General features: G+C 51.1%; 1 protein-coding gene across 4 annotated transcripts in view; it reads left to right on the top strand.

Moving 5' to 3' along the window:
- Nucleotides 1-8,180: 8,180 nt before the first annotated feature.
- The window catches only part of DAAM1 (dishevelled associated activator of morphogenesis 1), a 92,603-nt gene continuing 76,684 nt past the window's right edge, over nucleotides 8,181-24,099 (top strand). For 2 of the 4 annotated variants that reach the window (XM_030275186.4, XM_041716342.2), the window contains exon 1: nucleotides 8,426-8,565. The gene's annotated coding sequence lies outside the window, so the exon portion shown is untranslated. Of the gene's footprint in view, nucleotides 8,566-24,099 lie in introns of all 4 variants that reach the window. The other 2 variants (XM_072930532.1, XM_041716343.2) reach the window with 2 other exon arrangements.

Raw genomic sequence — 24,099 nt, 5'->3', positions numbered from 1 at the left:
ACCAACCTGGAGGTGAGCTTAGGGGAGTCGTGAGGAAAGGATAGGAGTCAGGGAGTGGATGCAAGCTTTTGGCAAGCTTTTGGTTTGCATCTCCCCCACGCCAAGTCGAGCTTCCCGGTGCTGGGTGGCAGTGATGCTGGTGAGAGCAGCCCGAACAGCACATGGAGCTGTGCCATGGTGGAGAAAAATATTTACAAGTGTCAAACAGAGCGAGCTTGTCACGGTACCCAGCAGGGCTCAATCGCCCAATCCCTTTCTGCAGAGCCATAAAAAGAGGGGAGGGGGAGATAACTCCAAGGCGAGATTCTTGTGAGCTCATAAATCTGCCCGAGCTGGGTCCCAGGGCTGATGAAATCACCGGGAAGCTCCATGGCCTGGTTTCCGCAGCACTGCCTGCCCTGCCTCCACCAGCGATGGAATCACTGGGAGAAAAATGGAGCCAAGCTTTTGGGAGAGGGGTGGCTTTTTCCGAGCAACAGGGAAGCTGTTACAGCCCAAGGCTTTCTTAGGATGAAATGATTTAAGCACCTCTCAGCCCGATAGCTGAGACTCCTCGGGATGATAATTGTGGTGTATTTGTAGAATCAAAGGTTTCCCCTTGGAGCGGGGCCAGCAAGCTTTGGGAAGAAGAATGGATCCAATACAAAGGGGTTTTTTAAAAGCCCATTAAGTCGCCTAGGGGCTGAGCTCACATTCCCACCGCCTCGGCAGGCAGGGCTGAGGGAGGAAGGTTTTATTCCCATCGCTTTTGCCCAAGTGGGAATATCCTTCTTCCACATTCCTCCTTTTCCCAGGTTTCCACAGAGAGGGGATGACGCTGGTCCTGGAGGGAGCTGGGGGCTGCATTTCCCTCTCCTGCACCCCAACAGCCCAGCCGGCCATGGGAAGGCTGAGTCAGGCTCTTGAGGCTCCCAGGATACCCATGGCTGGGAGCTGCAGGTGACCTGTGAGACTTGGCGTGTGTTTGAGTCCTGTGCTCATCATTTGCACTGCCCCTTGTGCATAAATCAGCATCTGGGAGATATTGAGAGACTCCCAAGATCTGATCTCACTCCCAACTCACATTTGATCAAAACAGGGAGAGCCATGGACAGAGCTGGAGGGGCTGGGGGATCTTCTGCAAGGCAAGTCTGTACCCCAAATATAATCTCTGGAGGGGCTGAGGTGTTGCAGATACTGTGGAAAAGATTGAACCGTGCATGCCCATCCCCTGCCAGTGACACTGCCTTGGGGGATGCTTGGGGCAGTCCTCAACATCCTGGCCCCCCGGGCTGGCTCTGTCCTGTACCTGAGTCACCATCCCAGTCCTTGCACAACCACTCAACATCCCACATAAGGGGATGAAAAGCCAAGCCTGATAGTCCCATCAGCATTTTTCTCCTTAAGGGTTTCTGGAGGCAACAGACATCCCTAGGAGTCAGCTCTTACTCATGCCGCCCCCATGGAAAATATAAGGATGGGGTTGGTAATCCAGCTGTGACTAAGGAGGTTGCAACTGGGGAGGTCCCTCTTGCTGTTGCTGTGACTGTGATTTTCCTCTCTGCCAGTTTAGCAATATCCTTTTGTCACCAGTAATCCGAAGCAGTGAGGGCATTTTCAGGATCCATCCACCACAGTGATACAGGGAGGCTGCTGTTACTGCCACACCTCCTAATGCCTCCAGCTGCTCATCCCTGCACTCCCAGGGGCTCCTCCTGTGCCAGGGAGGTGCTGCTCTCCCAGGTCTGAGACCTCTGAGCATCACCAGCCATGGCCAGATTTTAGGTACTGAGGACTTCCTGCCAGATATCAGCCAGAGTCTTGTGCATGGATCCAAAATTCCTGCAAGGCAGATGGCGGAGGAGAGGTTTGTGTGCTTGGGCAGAGAAAAAGCTGAGCAGAGGAAAGAAAAGATCTTTCCTGCAGAGTTCAACCCCATGGCAAGCCAGCAAAACTTTCCAGTAGGGCTATTGCTGTGGGTACAGCCTGGATCAGCCAGGGGTGGCTGCAACACCTCCCCATCACAAACATTCCCAGCACAGTGGGTCTGACAGCTGATGGAGCCACAGCTGCATGGAGAGCCTGGGGTGGAGCAACATCTGGGCACCATGGAAAAGGGAACATGAGCCTGCAGAAGTCCTCACAGCAGAGAAACTGCAACCAGAGAGTAACCAGAAGCCCTCCAGGGAAAACCTGTAAGAAAATCTAGCCAGTCAAGAGAGATGATCTCATGGTGCTGATGTCACCCCAGGAGTGCCCAGGGATGGAGCAGGGAGGCTGGAGAGCTCCTGTGCTCGCTCCATCCATGCAGGATGTGACCTCTTGGCAGGGGTGCAAGAGGACCCTGCTGCTCTGCTGACTGCAACATCGTTGTTCAAGTCCTGTAACAGATCCCTCCTGAATTCTGCTGATTAGGAAAAAAATGCAGCACCAGGACGTGTAAAAGCCACACTGATGCTCTGAAAGATACCAGGAGCGTGTATGTCCAGTTACACAGCTGTCAGGGATGGGAGAAATATTCCTGCTTGTGCTGGTCGCTGAGTCTTCACATTCCAGCCCTTGTGCTGGGAGGAACAAAACCTCTTAGCTCTGCAGTTAATGGAGACAGGAGGCACAAACTTAAAGTCATCTGGAGTCAGGCACTGTAAAAATTTAATGATGCAGGACAAATCAGGGGGACCAAAACAGTGAGCGAGATGGAGAGGATTTTGTCATTTATTGTGCTCAGCCAAGACTTGGGGTATCTGTGAGCCATCCCCAGGTCGACCACAGAATCTAAGAGTGACCTTGGCTGAGTCACTTTGGACAAATTCTGCCAAGAATTGGCTTAGGCATCTTGCAAAAGTGAGATAGATATAGAATATTGAATCGTGTCAAAAATCATGAGGATTAAAATATTCCAAATGCAGGTAGGCCCTTGATGAGGGCTCCCAATTCCTTTGGATAAGCTTCTTTCCTTAATGGATGGCAGAATTGGGATCCACCTGGTGACCTGGGGGTTAAGTGTTTTATGCTCCAGTAAGAGGCTGGAGGCTCATCATGAGTGTGAGGTAACTTGGCACTTCCTCACTCTGTCACTGCTACAGGTCTGGGGCAAAGGATGCTCCACTGATAAAACAACAGCCTCACTTGTCCCCCTGGCTTTGTAGCCATGTGGATTTGTAGCCCACTCCCCCAAGCAATGGAGCCAGATCTGGCCAGGCTATCTCCACCTCCCTGTTTTTTCCTTCCTGCAAAGCCTTAATCTGAGGCTTTAAATGGGATTTAAGTGATGCTCTGGCTTTTCACTTGCCCCTCTGCAAAGGTAATAAATACAACTCCTGCTGGATGTGAACAAATAAAAGCAGCTCTCCCTGTAGGCTGTGTGTGCACACATCCCTGTTAAACCCTTCTCTGACAGCCCCAGCAACAGCTGGTGGAAATCTGCAGCAGTCTCTGGCCTTGAGAAAGAGGCACTGATTTACACCCCTCTCCCAGCCCTTCACTCCTCTTCCTCCAGCCCCACCTCTTCCCTGGATGCTACCCCTCATGTTACCTCCTTTCCTGCTTTCAGGAGATAAATAACCAAGGATGTGAGGAAGAAAACAGGGTACTGAAATTTCATCCATTGAGAATTTGCTGGGGGTTTTTTTTGTTGTTGATGATTGTTTGGTACCTTTCACAGCAATTCAGTGCAAGTCATCTCCAGGAATAGGGAGGAGAAAAAAGACCTGGCCAAAGTTACAGATCCCTAATCAGGAATGGTTTGTTTTCTAGCCATTAGAGAGTCTAAAGGAGAAGAGATAGAGCCCTCCAGCCACCCTGAACAATACATGTTCCCCCAAACCCAGCATCTGAGGCTGGCACAAGGCTGTGGGTGAAGCCTGGCACTGGCAGGACATTCCAGGGAGGAAGATTGACCCTTGGCTTCAGCAACCAGGAGCTGAGTGTCAGGAGTCTGCCAAAGACACGCCAGGTACCAGCAAGATGATCCAAACCAGAGCATGGCCATACGTGCAGCATGTCACGGGGGACAGGGGGAGGATGGATGGCAAGGGAAGCACGAGGGGCTTCTGGCAGCTGCAGGGAGCAGTGCAGAGGGAATGAAGGCAATGACAGGAGCACAGAGAGGGGTGGGGTGGAGGGCCCTGACCAAGCCACAGAGATAATTTAAAGCTTTCTACACCCCAGCACACTTACAAGTGCTTTATATCTCTCTGCTACTCATCTGAGTCATCTGTTTCCCACAGGGCATGGTGATCTTTCAGGTGAAGCAGCCAGGAGAAACTGTGCTCTCCCAGCATCTCCCAGCAGAGTGGGTTTAGACAGGGCAGGGCTGGAGCAAGACCTTGTTATAACTGCTTACAGTAACTCTCACAATCTGCTCTCCAATTATGTCTTACATTTTTTATTTCTTAGAAAGACCAGCTGGGTGAGCACTGAGCAACTTGGTCTAGTGGAAAATGTCCTTGCCCATAACAGGGGTGCTGGAAATAGATTATCTTTAAGATCCCTTCCAACCCAAACCATTCTATGATTCTGTAATATGATTCCATTATTTTACCCTTCTCTGAACAGACTGGGAAAGAATTTGGTTGCTTGGGGTCCCAATATCCCACCTCCACCAAGGTACAGCTCCCTGGTACTCCATAAAGCACTTATGTGCATGTGATTAAATGCCACTGAAGCGGATGGGAATTTGCTTACAAGCAAATTACAAATTCCTTACAAGCTTAAGGACTTTGCAGAATCAGGGCCTAAATCCACTGAGTCTTTGCTAATGCTCCCAGCCCGCTGAGTCCTGCTTTGGGAATGTGTCTATTTTCCCTTCTGGGGCTATGAAATGCTATGCCAAAGCTTTGCCTCCCCTGCCAGCTGCAGGGAGCTGATGTGAACCCTGGGGTGAGATTGGGCTCGGTGCTGTTGGAGATAACATTGGTTTAGGGTGTGGTTTGTTTTCACACAGAACATCCCAGCCCAGGTACAGAACTGCTGTGCTCTATGTGCTGTCTTCTATGTGCTCTAAAAACCTCATATCAAGGAACAAAAAGCATAATGCTGTCTCCTACCTTTGAGCCAAAACCAGCCCTGATTGCTGTGATGGAAATGTTCCCACAAGCTCCAGTGGTCTGGGATGGTGGTAGGGGCTCAGATGGTGATTTTATTCTTTTGGTGCAAGTCTTTGGTTTAGACCAGAACAACAATTAAATAAAAGCTGTGGCCTCTTTTTCTGCTGAGCATATCGTCTGTGCAACGTGAAAGACTATAACCTCGAGAGGGCTTTTTTCCCTCCAAAATCAATTTTACTTAATTTTTGTAAGGGGATGGGTTCCATATTCCATTACTGTCAGCTGAATCAAGTGTCCTTTTAGGTTTCACTGGAACACATAAAAACTCCTCCCCAGAGATAAGACAGTATTGATCTGACATGGATTGGTTGCAGAGAACATTTATTAGGGTCTAGTGAGCATCTAAAGACGAAGGCTACCAAGTATATTCTTACAGATTTAGAACAAGAAACCCGTTTTCTTTCCCTCTGAGAAAGTCCTGGTTTAGTTTTTCATCCAATGAGCAAACCCTGCCAACCCCCTCCTGTTACAAGGCATTACAAGGATTATTTTCCAAGCAAGCTTGGTACCCATGCTCTCCCCTTCTCGGGGCTGGATGCTCATCAGTCGTACATGATGACTATTGCATGTGTCCTACTTATCCAGAAAGGCTCTGGGCAGCTGGTTATTGGGTTTTCCTGTCTGAATAGAGGAGCTTAATTTAATAGGCGGCTGTTGGAAAAACAAGCAGGAAAGCAACACAATGGGGCTTGATAAGCAGCGTCCAAACAAGCTCTGAGGAGGCAGTTACAAGAAAATGGCTGAGCAGTTTCGACGAGGAAGATGCAATTCCAGATGCCAACCATTAAGCTGATACTTAGCCAGGCTGGGAGCTTGCAGATCAAACCGTCACTATGTGGTTAATGAAAGTCCTTGAGGAGGAGAAGAGTGGGAGAAGGGGGGTCCTGGGAAGGCATTTTATGGAGAAAAATAAGATGAATGGAAGAGCAAAAGAAAAGCTGTGCTGGGATGGAGGTAGGGACCATTCTGCCCAGCATCCTCTCATAGCCAATGGTGTATGATAAGCCAGGGGTATGAGAAGTGTTCAGGGATATTTTCCCATAAACTCTCCAAGCCCACAGCAGGCTGCACGCAGCTCCAGGACTTCCTGAGCCTGAGGCTTGTATAGAAATACTGGATTGAATAGCCCTGGCCTAACCCTTTAGCTCAGTGAAAAATGCTCCCTATCTTTGATCACTAATTCTTTGGTGAGAACAGAGGCCAGAACTGCTCACAGTATTCAAGAGGAGAGCAAACCAGGAATTTGTACAGCAGTTTTTCCTCTTACCTCATTAACTCCTATCTGTGTATTTGCTTTCTTGACTGCTGCTCAGCAGTGAGCTGATGCTTTCAACAAATTCCTCGTTATAACCTGGGATCCTTTTCCTGAGGGGTTGCAGTCAGTTCAGAGCCTGTTGCCATGTGTGTGATGTTAGGAGTGCTCCCTGTGAGGCTCATCACATTTGTCTCTGGAGAATTTAATTTATCATTTTGTCACTGCACGTCCCAAGGTCCCGCTGTGGTTTGGTGCCTTGGGCCTTTCCAAGCAGCTCAGTGTCACCAGAAGCCACCACCATGTCCCCTACTCCTACATCACTGATGAAGATGCTGAGCACAGGCCCCTGCTCAGATCTCTGTGAAACTCCCCATCTCACAGCTCCAGTGCAGACTGACCATCCCAGTCTGGCCTTTGTGGTTTTGCCTATAAACCACTGAGGTTTTTTTCATGGCTCCTTACTCCCCTCAGTATGTTTTGATGAAGGATTTTGTCAGAGCCTTTAAGAAATCAGTATCTCTTATATCAATTAGATCTACCACATATTTGGCTCCATCAAGGACTGTGGTAGATTTTGTGAGTTATAATTTCTCTTGCCAAAACTTGTGCCTGGGTACAGATATTTGTCCTCTTGTCCCACCAGTTTCACAACACCATCATTGCGTTTGCTGCTCCAGATAACCTGCCCTTGACACCTTTTATCCCAAAACTGCCACTCTGATTGTTGCCTCCCATTTGCTTCAACACCCAAAGGGCAAGAAATCAAGCAAGGCAGGCTGGAGACCAGCATGGCTGAGCAGAGACCTGCTCCTCAAATTGAGGATTGAGAAGCAAATGCTCAGCCAATGGAAGGAGGGACAGGTGACCTAGGACAAGTACCGGGATATGATTTTGATGTTTAAGGATGGGGTCAGGAAAGTTAAGGCACAGATAGAAAAGGCCAAGGAGAACATGGTCCAGTGGAAGGTGTCCCTGACCATGACAGGAGGGTTGGAACAAGATGATCTTGAGGGTCCCTTCCAACCCAAGCCATTCTGTGATTCTGTTAATTTTACTTCACATTTTGGTATCAACTCTATGGATGCTTTCTTTACTCTCCTAACACTGGCTTTTCCTTTGTCCCTGCATCAATTTATCAATTTTTGTGCAGACTCCATATGAAACACAATCACAGTAAATCTCTTCCTGCTTCTCCAACCTTCCCGTATAGTTGTTGCCAAGAAAGAAAGAAAAAAAAATTATTCATTATTCAAGATGTAAATAGCTTGACTTCTTCTCAAAAAAAAAAAAAAAAAGTTTACTTAAGGTAAAATGTTCCACGCTATTAATTTGATCTGAGTTTTGATTTGCACCAAGAACACTAACTGCTCCTTCTTCCATCTCATACAGCGAGGTTATTCCCATGCATGTGGGAATCCAACCGTGTATCCAATTGCTGCTCTGATTCACGTGAAACGGGAACCTCTGGAAAATTGATTTCTTAAATCCAAGCGGAGACTGCCGTATCTTGGGAGGCCTCTGCCAGGCAGCTGCGACACAGATCCCGCGTGTCCGTGTCGCCAGCCGGCTGAAACTTTATCTCCGCCGCTCGGCGGGAGCGGGACCCTCCCGCCTGCCCTTCCAGCCTCCTCTGCAGCACGGGCAGCGCGGAGCGTCCCGGTGCGGTGCCCTTGGAGCGGTGCGCTTGGAGCGGTACCGCCGGTACCGTAGAGCCTTCGCAGCATCCCTAGCACGGTATCCTCGGTGCTGTACCGGCGGTAGCGCTCTCAGTGCGGCACCCCCGGTGGCGGAGCCCCCGCCCCGCGCGTCACCGCGAGTCGCGGCGTTGGGCGGGCGGTGACGCCAACGCGCCGGGCGGGGCGGGCGCGGCCCATTGTGGGCAGGGGCCGGGCGGGCTCCGCGCCGCGCAGCGCAGCGCCGCGCCGGCAGGTACGGCGGGCGGGCAGCGAGCCCTCCGCCCCGGCAGGAACGGCGGGCGGGCAGCGAGCCCTCCGCCCCGGCAGGAACGGCGGGCGGGCAGCGAGCCCTCCGCCCGGCAGGAACGGCGGGTGCACCGCGGGCACAGAGCCCTCCGCCCCGGCAGGAACGGCGGGCGGGCACAGAGCCCTCCGCCCCGGCAGGAACGGCGGGCGGACCGCGGGCACAGAGCCCTCCGCCCCGGCAGGAACGGCGGGCAGCGGGCACAGAGCCCTCCGCCCCGGCAGGAACGGCGGCCGCGCTGCGGTGAGTGCTCCGAGCCCCTCAGCGCTCCTCCCCTTTGGCTCTGAGGGGCTTTCGGCGGCATGTGTTGCCCTTCTCCCCGTAGCTCGCGGCCGTGCTGTGGAGGGGTTCGGGAGCACCGGGAGTCGGCGCTTTTCTGCCTTTTCCCCGCCGTGGGGAGGGAGGCGAGCCCGCGTCCCACCCCGCCCCGGGCGCTGCGTGGAGCTGTACCCCGGGGGGAGCGCCCGGGCCCCGCCGAGCCCGCTCCGCTGCCGGCGCCCCGGAGCACGGCGGGTCCCCCGGAGCACGGCGGGTCCCCCGGCCCGGCGGGTCCCGGGCGGTGCCCAGCCCCGTGGGCGCCGGGCAGGGGGCGCCCAGGCGGGGGCGTGGGATGCGGGATGCTGCTGCTGCGCTGCCTTCTCCATGGCAACGCCTCCGGAGGCTGCTGCAGCCCCGGCGCCGGCTGGCACGGCGGCTCCCACCCCTGCGGCGACTCCCACACCACCGACGTGACCCCCCTGATGGGGCTCCCGGGGGCTTTGGGGGATTTCAGCTTCCTGAGTGCCTCCCCATTTGGGGCTGCTCCATCGTCTGTGTGTGCCAAGCCTCTGGTGCTGGTGTCACACATTTTGCTGCAGGCGTGCTCTTGTCCGGCCGATGCTTTGATGTGGGAGTAGGATTTTGGCATGTGCCGGTGTTGGGCTATGGCTTGGCTACAAGCAGGTGTGTGGCTCAGGCACCAGGTGGGGAGGTCCGGTCTGTCACTGGCTGCACCCACCCGAAAATTCTGGGAGGGAGGATTCTGGTCAGGGGTCTCCCTGGAGGAGGGACAATGCCCCTGCTGCATGGAGCTTCGGGGGTTGGCTGCCATTGCTGTGCTGTGGCTGTGGTCGGATCCTGGTGTTCTACTTGGCATGAAGTCTTCAGTGTGAACAGTGGGGTTTGGTGCCTGGGGTCTGCAACCCTCATGGCTTTCACACCATGCTGCCTCTTGCATTGGTGCTGGTGTGAAACAGTCTTGCTGCATCTTTAAGTGATCAAGGTTAATTTAAGGCACAGACAGATGATAATGTGACAATAATGTGCCTCCTGACAAAAGCCACGTGAACCGACCAGGCTGTGCTTGCCAAACTGGGGGCAAGGGGCTCCCTGTGGAAATCGGAGGCAGGTGGAAGATCACGGGGTGCAGCCAAGTCTCCTTTTGCAGGTGCTGGGGAGAGGGCAGCCCATGGCAGAGGCTGCCCTGGTGGTTTTGAGCAGGCCTGAGCACTGCAGATGCCGGCCATTGTACAGCCAGGCAGCTTCTCCTCGATGCACAGAGAGGGAGAAGCCATTGGTTTTCTTTTCTCCCTCTCTAGAGGTTGATTCTGGTACTGTGTACAAAATCAAGTGCAGGTGTGTATTAATGCCTCAGTGGTCAACCGTGGTGCAACCTCATTATCCTCCCTTGCCAAAAACCAAAACCAGTTTATTCCAAAGCTATTGGCATTCCCTGCCTGCCCCTCTTTGAGTCCCATTAGGAGTAGATGTGTCCTGCAGCATCTGGACCTTTTTCCACGAGCACTGGAGTTTGTTTTGGCGTGCGTTTCCCCCCATACCCGCAGGTCAGACATCCACCTTGCTGTTCCTGGATTAATGAGTGACTCGCCCTGCTCTCCCCATGGCCATATGCCGGGACCTGCCCTGCTCTGTCAGGAGCAGGAAGCAAAAGCCAAAGTCCTCGATCTCTGACCGCCCAGTGTTATGTGACACCGGGACAGGAGGAAGCAGTGACACTTCCTGGCTCTGGCCAGCGCTCAGCTGGCGTGTGGCTCTGCCTGTGGTGCCCTGACACGGCCCTGCGAGTTTTGGGTCCCTGCTCTATGTACTGGCCTCTGCCCCAGGGAGGCAAACAGGATGGGTGAGGTGTAAAATCAGCTCTGAATCCGCTCCCCTGGGCTTGAAACGGAGTCAAACCGGTCTTGACCTGAGCTGGCTCCTTATCTGACCCTTTGTTTGTGGCAGGGGTGCAGGAGGGAGCAGGAATGGTGAGGACAGGCCAGACCTGGGGACAGCTGGTCTAACTGGATTGTGATTATCTCCCTTTGCTTCTGTGCTTTGTTTTGGTTCCTTCCTCCACTTTTCCCGCGCTGTCACATCACAGCTGAGGAACTCAAGGCAGTGGGGACATGGAGCTGTGGGGCAGCTGGGCTTCCCACAAATTCTGTTTGTCAGCCAGCCAACAGCGTGGCTTCTCTGGCTCCCATCTTCCTGCTTTCAAGTTTCCATGCGTGACCATCCCTGCTGGGTCCATCCTAAAGGGGGATGCACTTGGAGCAGCCCACCACGTGCCCAGGTTGCACAGTGGTGCATTTACAACCTGAACGGGTTGCATGGGGATCCTGACAGATGCACCACCCAGAGTGAGTGGTCTGCCCATCCTCCTCCTGCACAGACACCCACTGAGCTGCTCCTACACGGCCACTTTTATCTCTGAAGTATTAATAAATGAAGCCTGCCTATTTCTGTGAGCCTTTTTAAGAGGCTGGCGGGGCTGCCTGGAAGGCTCGCTCGGCACTGCAACTATTCAGAGCTTTTTTCCGCCTGTGCTCCAGCAGCCGATAAGCCAGGGCATCCAGCTGTCAGCTTTGCAGATTGCCAAAGCCTGCTGAACAGCATTTCTGCAGCCTTCGCTCACAAATGAGGATTTTGTTGGACGCTTTGGTTTCTGACTTGATGCTGGTAATTAAATATCTTAACTTGGCTTCAGAAAGCTGCCACTGCTGTGGAGTGACTGGTGAGGCCATGTGAAGCAGGGTGTGCTTGTTCTGCTGGAATTGAGTGTGACCTAACTATGATTCTTCAACCTGCAATTTATTTTCTTATAAAAATATACTTTTTTTATAAAAGTAAAACCCTTTTAAAGGGGAAGAAAAACCTTGTGTTTTACTGCTGTGCTGTTAAGCTTGCATGGACCTGCTGGGACAGCTGTTTATTTGCAAGTCGTGGCAGCCTAATGCCACAAAATTCAAGTCATGTCCACACTGATTTTTTTTCCCCCCCCTCTCTTTCCCCCCATCTCTTAATCATATATGTACTTTTCACTCATGCAACACAACAGATGTCAGTGCTATGCTGAAAAAATAGGAGCTGATCTAAGCAAAGGGCTGTAAATTGGGGCAGAAATACTGAATGCCTGATCCTGACTTGTGTTTTGGTTAATTTAGATGCTAAGTCACATAGATCTACTCGGTCTATGTATTTACCATAGTAGGGGATGAGAGAAACAGCTAGTTAAGGGTTGGAAAGTCATTAAATATTCCACCAGAAGCTTTTCTGAGTATTGCATTAGTTCCCTCACCCTTCATGGCATATTCTTTGAGCAACCTAAACTAGGGGAAGGGGGTTGGAACCAGATGGTCTTTAGGGTCCATTCCAACCCAAACCATTCTGGGATTCTACGATTTCCAACTTTCTATTTAGTGCAGAAATTAGAGGCTCCACAGCCCCTTGCCAGATACATGTTGTAATTTGCTGTTTGCCTTTGATTCTTCTTTTCTTTCTTCCTTAATTGGGAGAAAAGCTGTGCTGGTGCCTACGTAACCCTCCTGCCCTCTCAGGAGACCATTTGCACTTTGTATCTTCTGTCCTTGTGGCATTATAACATTCTGGAATTCACTGAGGAACCAGGAGTCCTGGGGTAGCTCAGAAAATCTCAGCTCAGTGGTTCACAAAGCTTTCAGATCTTTGTGGCCACTGAGAAGAAAACCAAAGGAGATGGAAATGAGAGAAACGGCCCTGGCACACTGTAAAGACGTGGTTAGTTGACTGAAGAGTTTCAGGATCTGAGCTGACAGCACTTTGTTTCATGATTGGTGTGGCCTGAACACCAGCCACCTGAATTACAGCAAATTAACCAAATTAGTGCCTGAAGTTGTCTGAACATCTGGCCTATGTTTTCCTCACGGTGGGGTTGGGTCAGGTCATTCCCAAAGGCATCTGTCCCATGCTGTTCCCAGGTCTGGAGCAACCTCTGTGCCCTCACAGGAGTCTCTGATTACCCTGTCCTGTTTGTGCTCCCTCCTATGTTCACCCTCAGCCTTTTGGGGGGAGTTTATGGTAAATACATTAAATGGAGGAGGTTTGTGCTGCCTGGAACACCCGGGAGACGAGGTTGCTCATGGTCCCTTCCTGAGTCAGCCAAACTGGTTGGGGTGGCCCAGCCTAGAGACACTGACTGGCGAGCCGATGTGACCGTGACTCAGAAGGTTTCTCCACGTTCTGCTCCTCGTGGCGGAGCTGCCTTGAGAACCTGTGTTCAAAACATCGCCGTGACCGCTGGAAGGGCGGTGTTGGACAGGCCTGTTCTTACCCACCAGCTGCTGCTCATCCTGCCACTGCCCGTGGCTGCCTGTCGGAATCTGTGGTATTGGTGATTCCCAGATTGTAGAAAGTCTCTGTCTTTCTGCCCTGTTGCCAAAGCAGAAGCCATAATTGGTCTGTGCTGGTTTCAAGGTTGTTTATTCTGTTTATCTCTAACATGTTCTGCTGCCCTGCCGCAGCTCTGTCCTGCAGGGCAGCGTGTGGGGCTCTGCCCTCAGTGGGATGGTACAAACATTAAATACCACAAACTACCTGTGCTGGATTTACAATAACGTGCCAATATCTGTCACCTACATTGAACAGTGGTCCCCAGCCTAAACCAACAGAAAAATGCCAACACCACAGTGAAACATGGAGGGCATGAAGAAGGAGGAAAAGAACAAGACACACCCAATTCCTTCATCTTGTCCCCTCTGAACCCCTAATCTAGAAACTTAAAATTTTACTTTTGCACCCGTGTCACACTTAATTATTACTCATATCAAACACTCAGAGCTTGTAATTCATCCTGTAAGATTGAAAACTCTTTTCCATGGACAGAGATCACAGACAGTGTCTCTGGGGACTCTGTCCAGGGGGGTTCCTGACCCCTGCCAGGGTCCCAGGCCCTGCCAGGGCAACCAGAGGGAAGCCCTGGATTCCCACAGCTGCCAATGCTGGTTGCTCTTCAAACCTCTTCTCTTCCTGCAGTACACGCCACTTGCTTCAGTGCTGGTGGAAGTTTTATTTTTTTGTGTTTGGAGCTGATTGCAGCGCCGAGGAAGCGCAGCAGCGCCTCGTGGTGCGGTTGGTAAGAGCTGGCGCGTTGCTGGCTGGAGAAATCCTCTTCTTTCCCAACCCAGAGCTCCCCGGCAGGGCCTGGCGGATGATTGAAGGGTTATTTGCCGTGCCAGACAAGTGGCTTCATGTTTCCCTTCTGCATTCCTGGGGCTGAGCGCTGCATAGCGATGTGCTTTCAGCTACGTGCTGCTTACCTGAATCATGTCTTCCCCATGCACGCAGCTGGCAAGTCGGGGCTCTCCCTGTCCAGGCTGCTCTGTCCCTGTGCCACCGAGTGCTTTTAGGAGTGGTTAATGAAATAAGGTGTGGAGGGTGTGGTGGAGGAGCTGCAGGTGTGGTGGAGGAGCTGCAGGAGTGTCCAGCTCCGTCTGCAGACGGTGCCTGCCTGTACCACACCTCCTGAAGGAATGGTTTTCGGAAGCTGAACCCAGTGACCCAGTTACCGACCTCTGGGTTTGGGCTGCTGCCAGGAATTCTGCACTGAGGCTCCTCATCGCCTTTTGTGCCGGCCCTGGGTGGAAAGCAGCCGTGCCAAAGCTCAGAACAACTTGGCAACAGCCAGAGATCGGTGAGGTAAAGAGAAGGGAAGGACTCAATTAATCCACCTGGCCTGTGCCCATCCCTAGGAGAACACAGTGGGATCTCCCAGTGTTCTTGCTCCCTGCTTTCGTCTTTCACACGGGGCTTTCATCCTGTTTCCCGTGGCGATGGGCAGGGCTGCTGGCAGATCCTGCCTTGGGGCAGTGTGGCAAGAGGAAAAAATTCCAAATTGTGCCATTCAGAGGCAGACTCTGGGGGGTGATGTGCGAAACGCCAGCAGCTGGGCTCTGTACCAATATGCAAAACTGAGCTGCAGAGCTTGGCAGCTTTTGGGGAAGGCTCTGCAGGGTGTGGGTTCCTCCGATGCTTTGCAGGAGTGAGGATCAGCTTGTCTCCCCTTCTAGTGAGCAGAGGTTGGAGGGTTGAGCATTTGAGGGCAGACTGTTCCCAAGCAGCAAAGTCCTCACATTGTTTTTGGGCAGGAACACAGCTGTCCTACGCTGAGGCTGCAGGGCAGGGCAGCTGGGGCTGTGCTCTGCACCTGGGAGCCAGCTTTGCACCACTTGGGCTGGGAGGAGATTTTTTAATTTTTAGCTTAAAAATTAAAATTAATTTTTAAAAATTTACTTAAAAGTAAATTTATTTTATTTTAAAATATATTTTAAAAAATTTATTTTATTTCATGAAGAAAAAAACCAAAAACCTGGAGTGTGAAAACGGGGGATGCAGAGGGGCATTGTTCAGGGGTGTGATCTGCAGCCACTCGGGTCTGAGGTGTGAGAAGGAGAGTGCAGTGTGTTACAGGAGGGTGTAGAAAGATGTTTTATGTTGCTCAGGTGATTTTCTAGCAGCTTGGTGCCTGTTACAGGCAAACTCTGTTGGCAGGCTTTCCTCACAGCTCCAGCAGGGAGGAGGAAGAGGATGGAAGAAGAGTCCAGAGACCATTTCCCCCACCCCAGACAAGCAAGATTAATTGTTTGCTGTGGCATGGCCATGGAGGCAGCGCAGGAGGATGTTTTCTGTCTGTGTTGTGTTATGTGACATGGAATTCAATCCATGGTGTGTCTGCCCTGCTGCTGCTCCTGAGTGTTTTTCTTTTTTCCATACCTTTCTGAGGTGGCTTTCTGGAGCTGCACATCCATCTGACTTTAACCTAGACATGAGGCGTGGCTTTTTTTTTGAGTGCTTGGCCTCAGCATCAATTAATGAATGGTGCTTGGAGGAGCTGTGAACTCATGTCCCATCCTGGAGAGTCTGTGTCAGCTGTGGTCCGGTGCAGCTGTTTCCTTCAAGGATGCTCGTGTGGATGGAAGCGACTGTAAATCTGTTTGTGTAAAGCTTTCCCTGCCGTGACTCCAGTCATCCTTCGTGTTCCTGTTGTTTCATGCTGCTGCTGCTGCTCCTGGAAACCACAGCACCTTCTTGCCAGAGCTGAGGGTGGGGGGGATGTGTCAGGGAAGGTGAGGACGCTTGTTTGTGCCTGGCTTCCACAGGAATCGCATGCAAAGGACGCTTGGTTGGCTGAGGTTTCCTTCAGTGCCTTGGCTTGTGTGCCCAGTGTAGGGAAGAGAGCTGCTCTGTGCCTTGATAGCAGGGTAAGCCTTTTGGGTACTGGTGTTTTTCTGGCTTGGCACTGTTCTCCCTGCATATCCCATGCATTGCTCTCAGCTGCCGTGCTCCTGCAGAGGGACACTCGTGTGCCCAGCTTGCTCATGGACAGCCTGCTGTTGGATCTCATCCTGCAACTCAGGAAAAAAGCAGCCTCTTTGGTTTTTCTTCTTCCACTAAGTCCTTTGATCAAGCACAGGACTCCTGCCATGCTCATCCCTGTGTCTCAGGCTCTGTGTAGGAGACAGAAGGGTTAAAGCTGTCAGAGCTCTGGTGGTGTTCTGAGGTTCCAGGCAGGAGAAAAGCTGAACTTGCAAATCTGTTCCCGGGCACTCCGGTAAGTCATGCCAAGGACTGTTTGAACAGTGCTAATCCCAGGTGCCTCTGGAGCAACCTTGTTTACAATGCCAGCGCTTCAAATGGGTGTTCTGACAGAAACTTTACGCAAGCCATTTGCTTACCAAAGCTCTCCAGGTCTGGGAGATTGGTTTTCAGACCTCAGCATGCTCCCTCCTTGTCCCAGCGTTTTGGAGACACCCTTCAAAGAGACTGGAACCTTTCTGAGGACCACTCAGATCCATTTATTAGCTCCATCTATTTTTCCATGGATAGTGCTGCTGGCAAATTGCATGTGAAGTAGCTGGTGGCTCGGGAGGCACGAGAAATCCCTGCCCATAACATGGAACAAAAAGATGTTGAGGAAAATTTTTGGAGCATGCTAAATATTGTAATCCCTATAGTGAGTTCTGCTTTTGGGGCTGGGGCTGGAATTTAGATTTATGCTCATTATTTCCCCCATTTACTTACGTATTAAATGCTGCTCTTCCCTTTATCAGGTTCAGCAAAATTTATCAGTTCTTAATTGATGCAGTGGTGGTCATAGCTGTGTTCAAACTGCAGTGATGTGTGACAGGCTATGATGTGCATTACCTAGTCATGAAATTGTGCTGTTCCCTTAGCTGCCACACTAGGACTTACCTTACATCAGGCTTTTCAAGCCGTTCTATAGTGTGACAGCTTTCATCATGAGGAAAAGACAGTAAAGAGGGACTTCAGCCTCAAAATTCCCTGGATTGATTTCCAAAGGATTGCTTGTAGTTGCATCACAGGAAGCTATGTTGGTTTTGCTCTGGGGATGAGGCTGAGCTAGGTGAGAGATGTGTGAGACAGTGGTGATGATGTGTCTTGCAGCTGTAGCTCAGTTGCCTCATGTTCATGTTTTTATTTTACTTTTGCCTTGTGGTTTGGACTGTGTTTTTCACTTTGGTGAAAGTCAAACTGAGACTGTGTCTTTGGGGTCTGGCATCCCCAGTGTGCCATGAGGTGTGGGATAATTAAGGAGGGACCCATCCCTGGGGATGGCAAGACCCCATCTCCAGCTGTGGTAATGGGCTGTTACAGTGTATTCTGAATTGTATGCCCTTTCTCTGGGAAACTGACTCCAGACAACATGGAGTGGGGGAAAAAAAGACCTGTGAAAAATGGGTGCTCATTTTTCCAAAGAGGAAAAAAGCCAAGGAAAATATATCCAATAGTCGCCTTGTCAGATATGTCACGGGAATGTCCTTATCCAGCCCCTGGGTTGGACTCAGTGCTGCTAATTACAGCTTGTCTCGCTGCTGAAAGGAAAAGTTTGAATCTGTTCACCCTGAGTTTCCCACAGCAGCGTTTTGGGACAGCACCAACCCCACATCTCCGTGCCTGGAAGCTCTTGTCCAACGCCAGAGACTGGGCTGCTGTTTGCACCAAGCCTTGGGTTTGTGCTCACCTTGGAAAAACACCTTTCTGTCTCTCTGCACTACTCTGAACTCACCTGCTGCAAAAGGCCCTGGAAAGGTGCTCTGGAGCTCAGGGGATGTTGCTGTAAAGGTCCCAAGCACAGGACCCCTGTCCTTTCTGTCACTGGCCTTGTTTTTGGCTCTGTCCTGCCAGAGGATCCGCAGCTCAGCTCTCCTGTGGGTGCAGTGCCCCCAGACTAGCAGAACTGGCTGGCTTTCAGGAAAATAACCAGGCTTTCTCTGCTGGAGCTGGGAGTCCTGGGCTGCTGCACGAGGGGAGAAGGTTGTCACCAAAGAGGCAGGCTTGCATCCCCTGCATCTACCTGTGCTGCTGCTGCAGCTGCTCTGCAGCGCTGGAGCTGGGCTGTGTCTGATTTACAACACGCTGCATTTGGGGGGCAGCTTTATGTTCTTGGTTCTCAATCCTGGTGTAGCTCCAGGGGGGGAAAGCATCCCCAGCCTTCCCATTTTGCTCGTGGCTGTGTTTCTGCTGGGAGTCCAGCGCTGCAGAAGCCTGTGGGATGTGAGCCCATGGCACACACCTGGGCACAGCTCTCACCTGAGCTTGTGGGATGCTCAGTGCTTTCCCAGCACCACTCCAGGTCATGCAGTGCCCAGCACTGATGGATGTTCACAGCTTGCCAGTGCTGCTCTAACCCCAAGCTTATTAAAAGCCCACAGGACCGTGTCTTCCCCTTCCTCCTCCTGCTTCCTTCCCCCTCCCTTGGCTTTTCAACACTAGGTTTTGAATAAATCATCTAGGATGTGATCACACAGGAAATTCGCGAATTTAATTTTTTTTTTTTTTTACAGCCAAGTTCGGAAGTGAATTCAGCTCTCCAGGGTTTCAGTCCTGTGCTTTTTAATCACGAGGTTCCCCATCCTTTCCACTCTGTCACTTGTGACATGATGTCTCCTTGGCCGTGTAAGCTTTTCCCCTGTTTCTGCCTGCCCACAGAAACAATAGCTGCTGGAAATGCTCTTCAAGAATGGCTGGGGATTGCCAGTGGAAAATACAGATCTAATCTGTGTTAGGTCTTTTTGTTGTTATTTTGTTTACTGCTTGGTTATCCTTTTCCTTCAAAGAAAAGCAAAGCTCTTGTTCTTGTAGAATTCACCACTCGTGATGTGTTCCTAGCTGGAAGTAACACGTTCAAAATCCTGCATTCTTTTGTGCATCTTTGCTTTATTTTCTTTTTCTTTGTGGGTGGGAGCTTAGGGAGTATAATGGACAGATTAGCAACTGTATTTGTGGAGTAACCCATCTTTGTGCAGGTCTGGCTAGAAACCAATTAAGCTTGTCTTGATCTCTAAATGAGATTTTTGTCAAACGCCTCACCCAACCGCCTTCTGCATCCATTAATAGCAGGGTGGGATGGAAATAGCTGAACGAGTGAAGATCTTGTGTTGGATAAACAGAGAGGCGTTGGCTGCAGGGAGGTTCCCGGGATGCGGGATGCGTGCGAGCTGCTGCCTCTTTGTGTGGTTGTTTTGTAGCTCTGGTTCTTGAAACCTGGGATTAGCAGTGTTTGGCTGCAAGTGTGCAATCCCCTGCAGCAGCAGGAGTGGGCTTGCAGGGAAAAGCTGCTGGATAAAGAGGGAGCATCCCGTGCACTTCATTACTGTGCTGGCCCCCATTCCTGTGACATCCCTGGGGTGTGTTTGGGAGCTGCTGGTGACTCTCAGCTGCAGGTCCCCCAAAGTGCCTTGGCTTGGGTATATCTGTCTGGTCTTAGGCTGCTTTTTAGCCTGGAAAAACCCTTTGGCTTTCCAGGGGGACACACAACCTCTCCAGGCTGGGGGTGTTTGCTGCTGCTGTGATGAAAACCAGTCCGGGAACGGCGCTTCAGCACGGTGTTTTTGAAGAGAAGTGATTAAGGAAAGATGCCTTTAATAAGCTGTGCCTTCGGGGAGCCCTTCTATCTCTGTCCCAGACTGTTCCTGCATCAAGATAAGGTTGCAGAGCAGCTGGATCTGTGCTCTGCTTTGGGAGGTGTAGGAGGGATAAGGGCACTAGGATTTCTTCTAGGGTGCAGCGTTCATTATGATCACTTTTATTTGTAAAGTAGCTACAGATAAGCCATGCACAGGTGGTACCTTCTTCCCTGCATGCCTGGCCTCGCTGTTAGGCACAAATGATGGCAAGAGTGATCTCAGGGATGTGGGAATCCAGGGCTTCCCTCTGGCTGCCCTGGCAGGTCTGGGACCGTGGCAGGGGTCAGAAACCCCCCTGGACAGAGCCCCGGGAGACACTGGCTGTGATCTCTGTCCATGGAAAAGAGTTTTCAATCTCACAGGATGAATTACAAGCTTTGAGTGTTTGATAAGAGTAATAATTAAGTGTGGCACGGGTGCAAAAGTAAAATTTTAGGATTCTAGATTAGGGGTTCAGAGGGGACAAGATGGAGGAAATTGGGTGTGCCTTGTCCTTTTCCTCCTTCTTCATGCCCTCCATGTTTCACTGCAGTGTTGGCATTTTTCTGTTGGTTTAGGCTGGGGACACACTGTTCAACGTAGGTGACAGATATTGGCACGTTATTGTAAATCCAGCACAGGTAGTTTCTGGTATTTAATGTTTGTACCATCCCACTGAGGGCAGAGCCCCACACGCTGCCCTGCAGGACAGAGCTGCGGCAGGGCAGCAGAACATGTTAGAGATAAACAGAATAAACAACCTTGAAACCAGCACAGACCAATTATGGCTTCTGCTTTGGCAGTGGGGCAGAAAGACAGAGACTTTCTACAATTTCAGAATCACCAATATCCACAGATTCTGACAAGGGAAAGGGAGAAAGGAAAACACTGGGTGAACTTGCAGGGTGTAGCTGCTGCAGATGTGCTGTGACATGCAGCAGATCACCCTTCTGCCCCACTTGGAACTCTCCTAGGGACAGGAGAACACAAAAAGCACAAACCAGCTTTTCCCTGAGTGCCTAGAATTTTGCTCTCCATCTCCCTACTCCCTAAATTCCAAAAGCCATTGGAAAAAAAAAGTATTGCTTTTTTCCTTCTCCCAGTGTAAAAGTGCCCAATAAGAGATGTGGGTCTAAAGATATGGAATGCTGTGCTGAAGCCCATGTGCCACATCAAGGAGGTCATGTTGTGGACCTTGCCATCATGGCATGGCCAAACCCTGTCACTTTTTGCCCTGTGGAATCCTGAATCCACAAAGATCTCAATGTGGATGAAGCAAGTGCCTTCCAGGGTTCCATGACAACTGCAAAAGCCTCAGAAAATCTAAAACTGGGATGACTGGAAGATGGTTTCAGTGTTGGGTGGGCGTTACAGAGAGAGAAGCTGGAACAACCTCCAGGACTGGTGCTGTTTGGCTTTTTTGGGACGCTCTTGACTGAAAAGCTGCTGAGTTTTGATGCCAGTGAGACAGAAAAATACCTGGTGGCAGGGTGTCCCCCCGACTTCATCCTGCTGTCGTGGGGCTGAGGCAGTTTGGTGCAGTGATCTGATGAGGCATGGCAGCCGTGCCCTGTGGAGATGCCATCTCCTGGGAGGAAAATGTAAAAATAACCACGTCTTTGAGTTGCGTGAGACTGCAGCAAAGGAGGTGGGGGGTGAAATTATATCCATGGAAATGAGGCAGGAGAAATGAACCTTTTCCTGGGAGGCAGACATGAAGGAAAGGTCCTGAAGACCATGAGGGGAATGTCCTCGCCCTCCTATACTGTGCTGGGGTGCAGGGGACACGCTAGAGCTGGGCTGTGGGGTGGTTTCAGAGGGTCCCCCAGGGTTTCCTGTCATCCTCTTCCTCGCTGTGGGCTGAAGGAGGTGCAGCCCCATGTGGGTTCCTGCACCTCATCCCATGCCGTGGCTCCAGGGTCTAGACAGATGACACAAACCCTTGCGAGAGACTGTGTCCTGCCCAAGGCTTTGGAAACCTGTTGGACCCATTCTTCTACCTCTTTGCTTTCCAGAGCTTTGGTGGAGCAGGTCTGTTGGGGGATCACTAAAGTGTGGAGCTGGGAATAAATCTGTGGAGCTGCCATGGGTGGCAGACGGGCGCTCCTGGCGTAAGCACACTCAGCTGATTTAATCTGTGGTGGACATGATCTCCTTTGTCTTCCAGTTGAGCTAAATATACCCTTTGGGTTGTGGTTATGGAGGCTAACTCCCTTTTTGGTTATGGAAATCACACTAACACGGGATGCAGCTCCAGATGGAGCAGGAGAAGAACGGGATTGGGGCGTCCCATGGCTGAAACTCTCTCCTGCTTACCTGCATCTGGACCAGGTGCAAAGTGTGGGATGCTCAGTGGGCATCTGTGTGGAATGCCCCAGCTGCAGAGTTTTGTGTGATGCAGGTTTTGGAAGCACGAGGAATTCCAGCATAGCCATGAGCTTTCCATTGTCTGACAGGTTTTGAAGTTTAGTGGCTGAGCTGCACCTACCTGGGCATGGCTGGTGGCTTCAGGACAGAGAAAAGGTCCCTCTTCATCCTTGAGTAATTCCCAGAAGCAGTAGTTCTGTATTTCTGGATGCAAAGGAAAGTAAAAAGCTGTTGGTCAGCTGAGCAGCAATTGGAAGAAGTTTTAGTCTTAGAAGGCAAAAGGGAAATTAAAGGCCAGTGGTGAAATTTCATATGTCAGTCCAAAGGTGCCACCTGGGAATGTGTGTTCCTGGGATTAGGCACACAACACATAAGCTGATGGGAAATGCCTGTTCTGTCTGTGTGGGTGCCCTGCCAGAGCTGCTGAGTGGGTCTTTGGTTGCTTTATCTCCTGAGGTTTGTCCTGTGTGACAGCATCTCAGACTCTTCTAGTGGGACCTTGAAAGACCAGAAAGTCACAACTACAGGTAAAACGTGCTGCTGCATCTTCCCTGCCATGGTGGCCTCAAAGTCACTTCATTCTTTCAGTCCTCACTGTTGTTGGCTTCAGAGGAGCCAGGAAAACAGTTAGTCAAGAGAACTTTAGTGAAATGTGGCTTCAGGGTCTCTAATATTGGCAACTTCTGAGTTAAATACCCGGGGTCAGCCATGCAAGTGCCTTGTGCAGATATTTGCTGGAGGCTGGCAAAGCTGTATTCCCCCATTTGCTGCCCTGGTGTGCAACCAGCTTATCTCTGAGCAGCTGGATTTAACCCTCTTATCCACCTCTGTGCCAGCCCTTCACACTCTGCTGCTCCTCCCTCCCAGGATGCTGGGAAAAGCCTGGATGACTTCCATGGGAAATGGATGTTTGCCCTCCCTGGGATGATTGCTTTTGTTATTTAAAAAGAAACAAAACAAAAAATGCACCAGCAAACTCCTGGATTGGGATAATTAAGCCAATTGAAGTGTTTAGGTAAATGAGTTTCCCTTTAATTAAAAAAAAAAAAAAAATATATATATATATATGTCTCATCAAGGTTCCTAAAATACTGAGTCACTGACCTGCTTTATCTCTGATTTGGCTTAAAGATGGAGAAGGGAGGTAAATTATCATGGAAGCGTGGAATGTCCTGAGCTGGAAGGGACCCTTAAGGATCACTGAGCCCAACTCCAGCCCTGCACAGGACATCCCAAGAATCACACTGTGTGCTTGAGAGAGTGTTGTCCAAATGTTCCTTGAACTCTCTCAGGTTTGGTGTTGTGATCAGTGCCCTGGAGAGCCTGTTCCAGTGCCCAGCCACCCTCTGGGGGAAGAACCTTTCCCTAATATTCAGCCTAAACCTCCCCTGGCACAACTTCATCCCGTTCCCTCAGGTTCTATCAAAGGCAACCACAGAGAAGAGATTGGTGCCTGCCCCAAATTTTAGATAAAAGTAGGGGAAATCAGCTTGACCTGTGAAAGACCATCTGCTTGTCTTCTGTGGCAGTGCCAGAGTTTGTTAGTTCAGGGAAGCAGAGGATTGCTCTCCAGGGGCAAGGCAGTTTGTCCTTCTCTCCTGGTGTCTCTGGAGCAGAGCAGCTCTGCACCATGGGGCCAGTTTTCAGCTCAGAAAGGTGAGCTCTCACCTCCCTGCCCTTGCAGGGTCCATCAGCCAGGAGGATGCTGAGGAGCCAGGAGCTGTGCCCTGGGGCTGGGAGGAGCCAAGGGACCACATCACAGCGGAGATTTCGGAATAAAATGCTAATGGCTCTCCCAAAACCAGTGCAGGTGGGAATGGCAACCCCTCCGAGGTGGGTTCAGTGAATAGATGTGATGAGACACGTTTGTTTATCACAGTGCTGATCTGTATGAGGGTGTGTTTGGGGGCAGGGGTGAGGCAGCGTGGCAGGGTGGAGGTGCCTGAGATCTGCAGGACCACAAACACAGCTGTGTGTGCCTCAGTGCCCTGCTAACTTCAGCCCATTGCTGCTAGGAGTCCCTGCCTCAGACTGCTGCCAGAGATGCTGTGCTGGTTATTCATCTGCTGAGATAATTGTAGTTTTAATGCTTCCAGCGGGGGAGTTCACAGCAGGCAGAGGCATTCCTAGAAGCCCTCGGTGGTGCCATCCCAGAGGCATCCCACAGTGTGACTCTGCGTCTTGGCCGGGGGTGTTTTAAAGTGGGCCT

The sequence above is a fragment of the Taeniopygia guttata genome, chromosome 5, assembly GCF_048771995.1.
Source record: "Taeniopygia guttata chromosome 5, bTaeGut7.mat, whole genome shotgun sequence".
NCBI classification, from domain to species: Eukaryota; Metazoa; Chordata; class Aves; order Passeriformes; family Estrildidae; genus Taeniopygia; species Taeniopygia guttata.
Note: the sequence above shows the minus strand (reverse complement) of the source record. Positions and strands in the feature narration are given on the sequence as shown.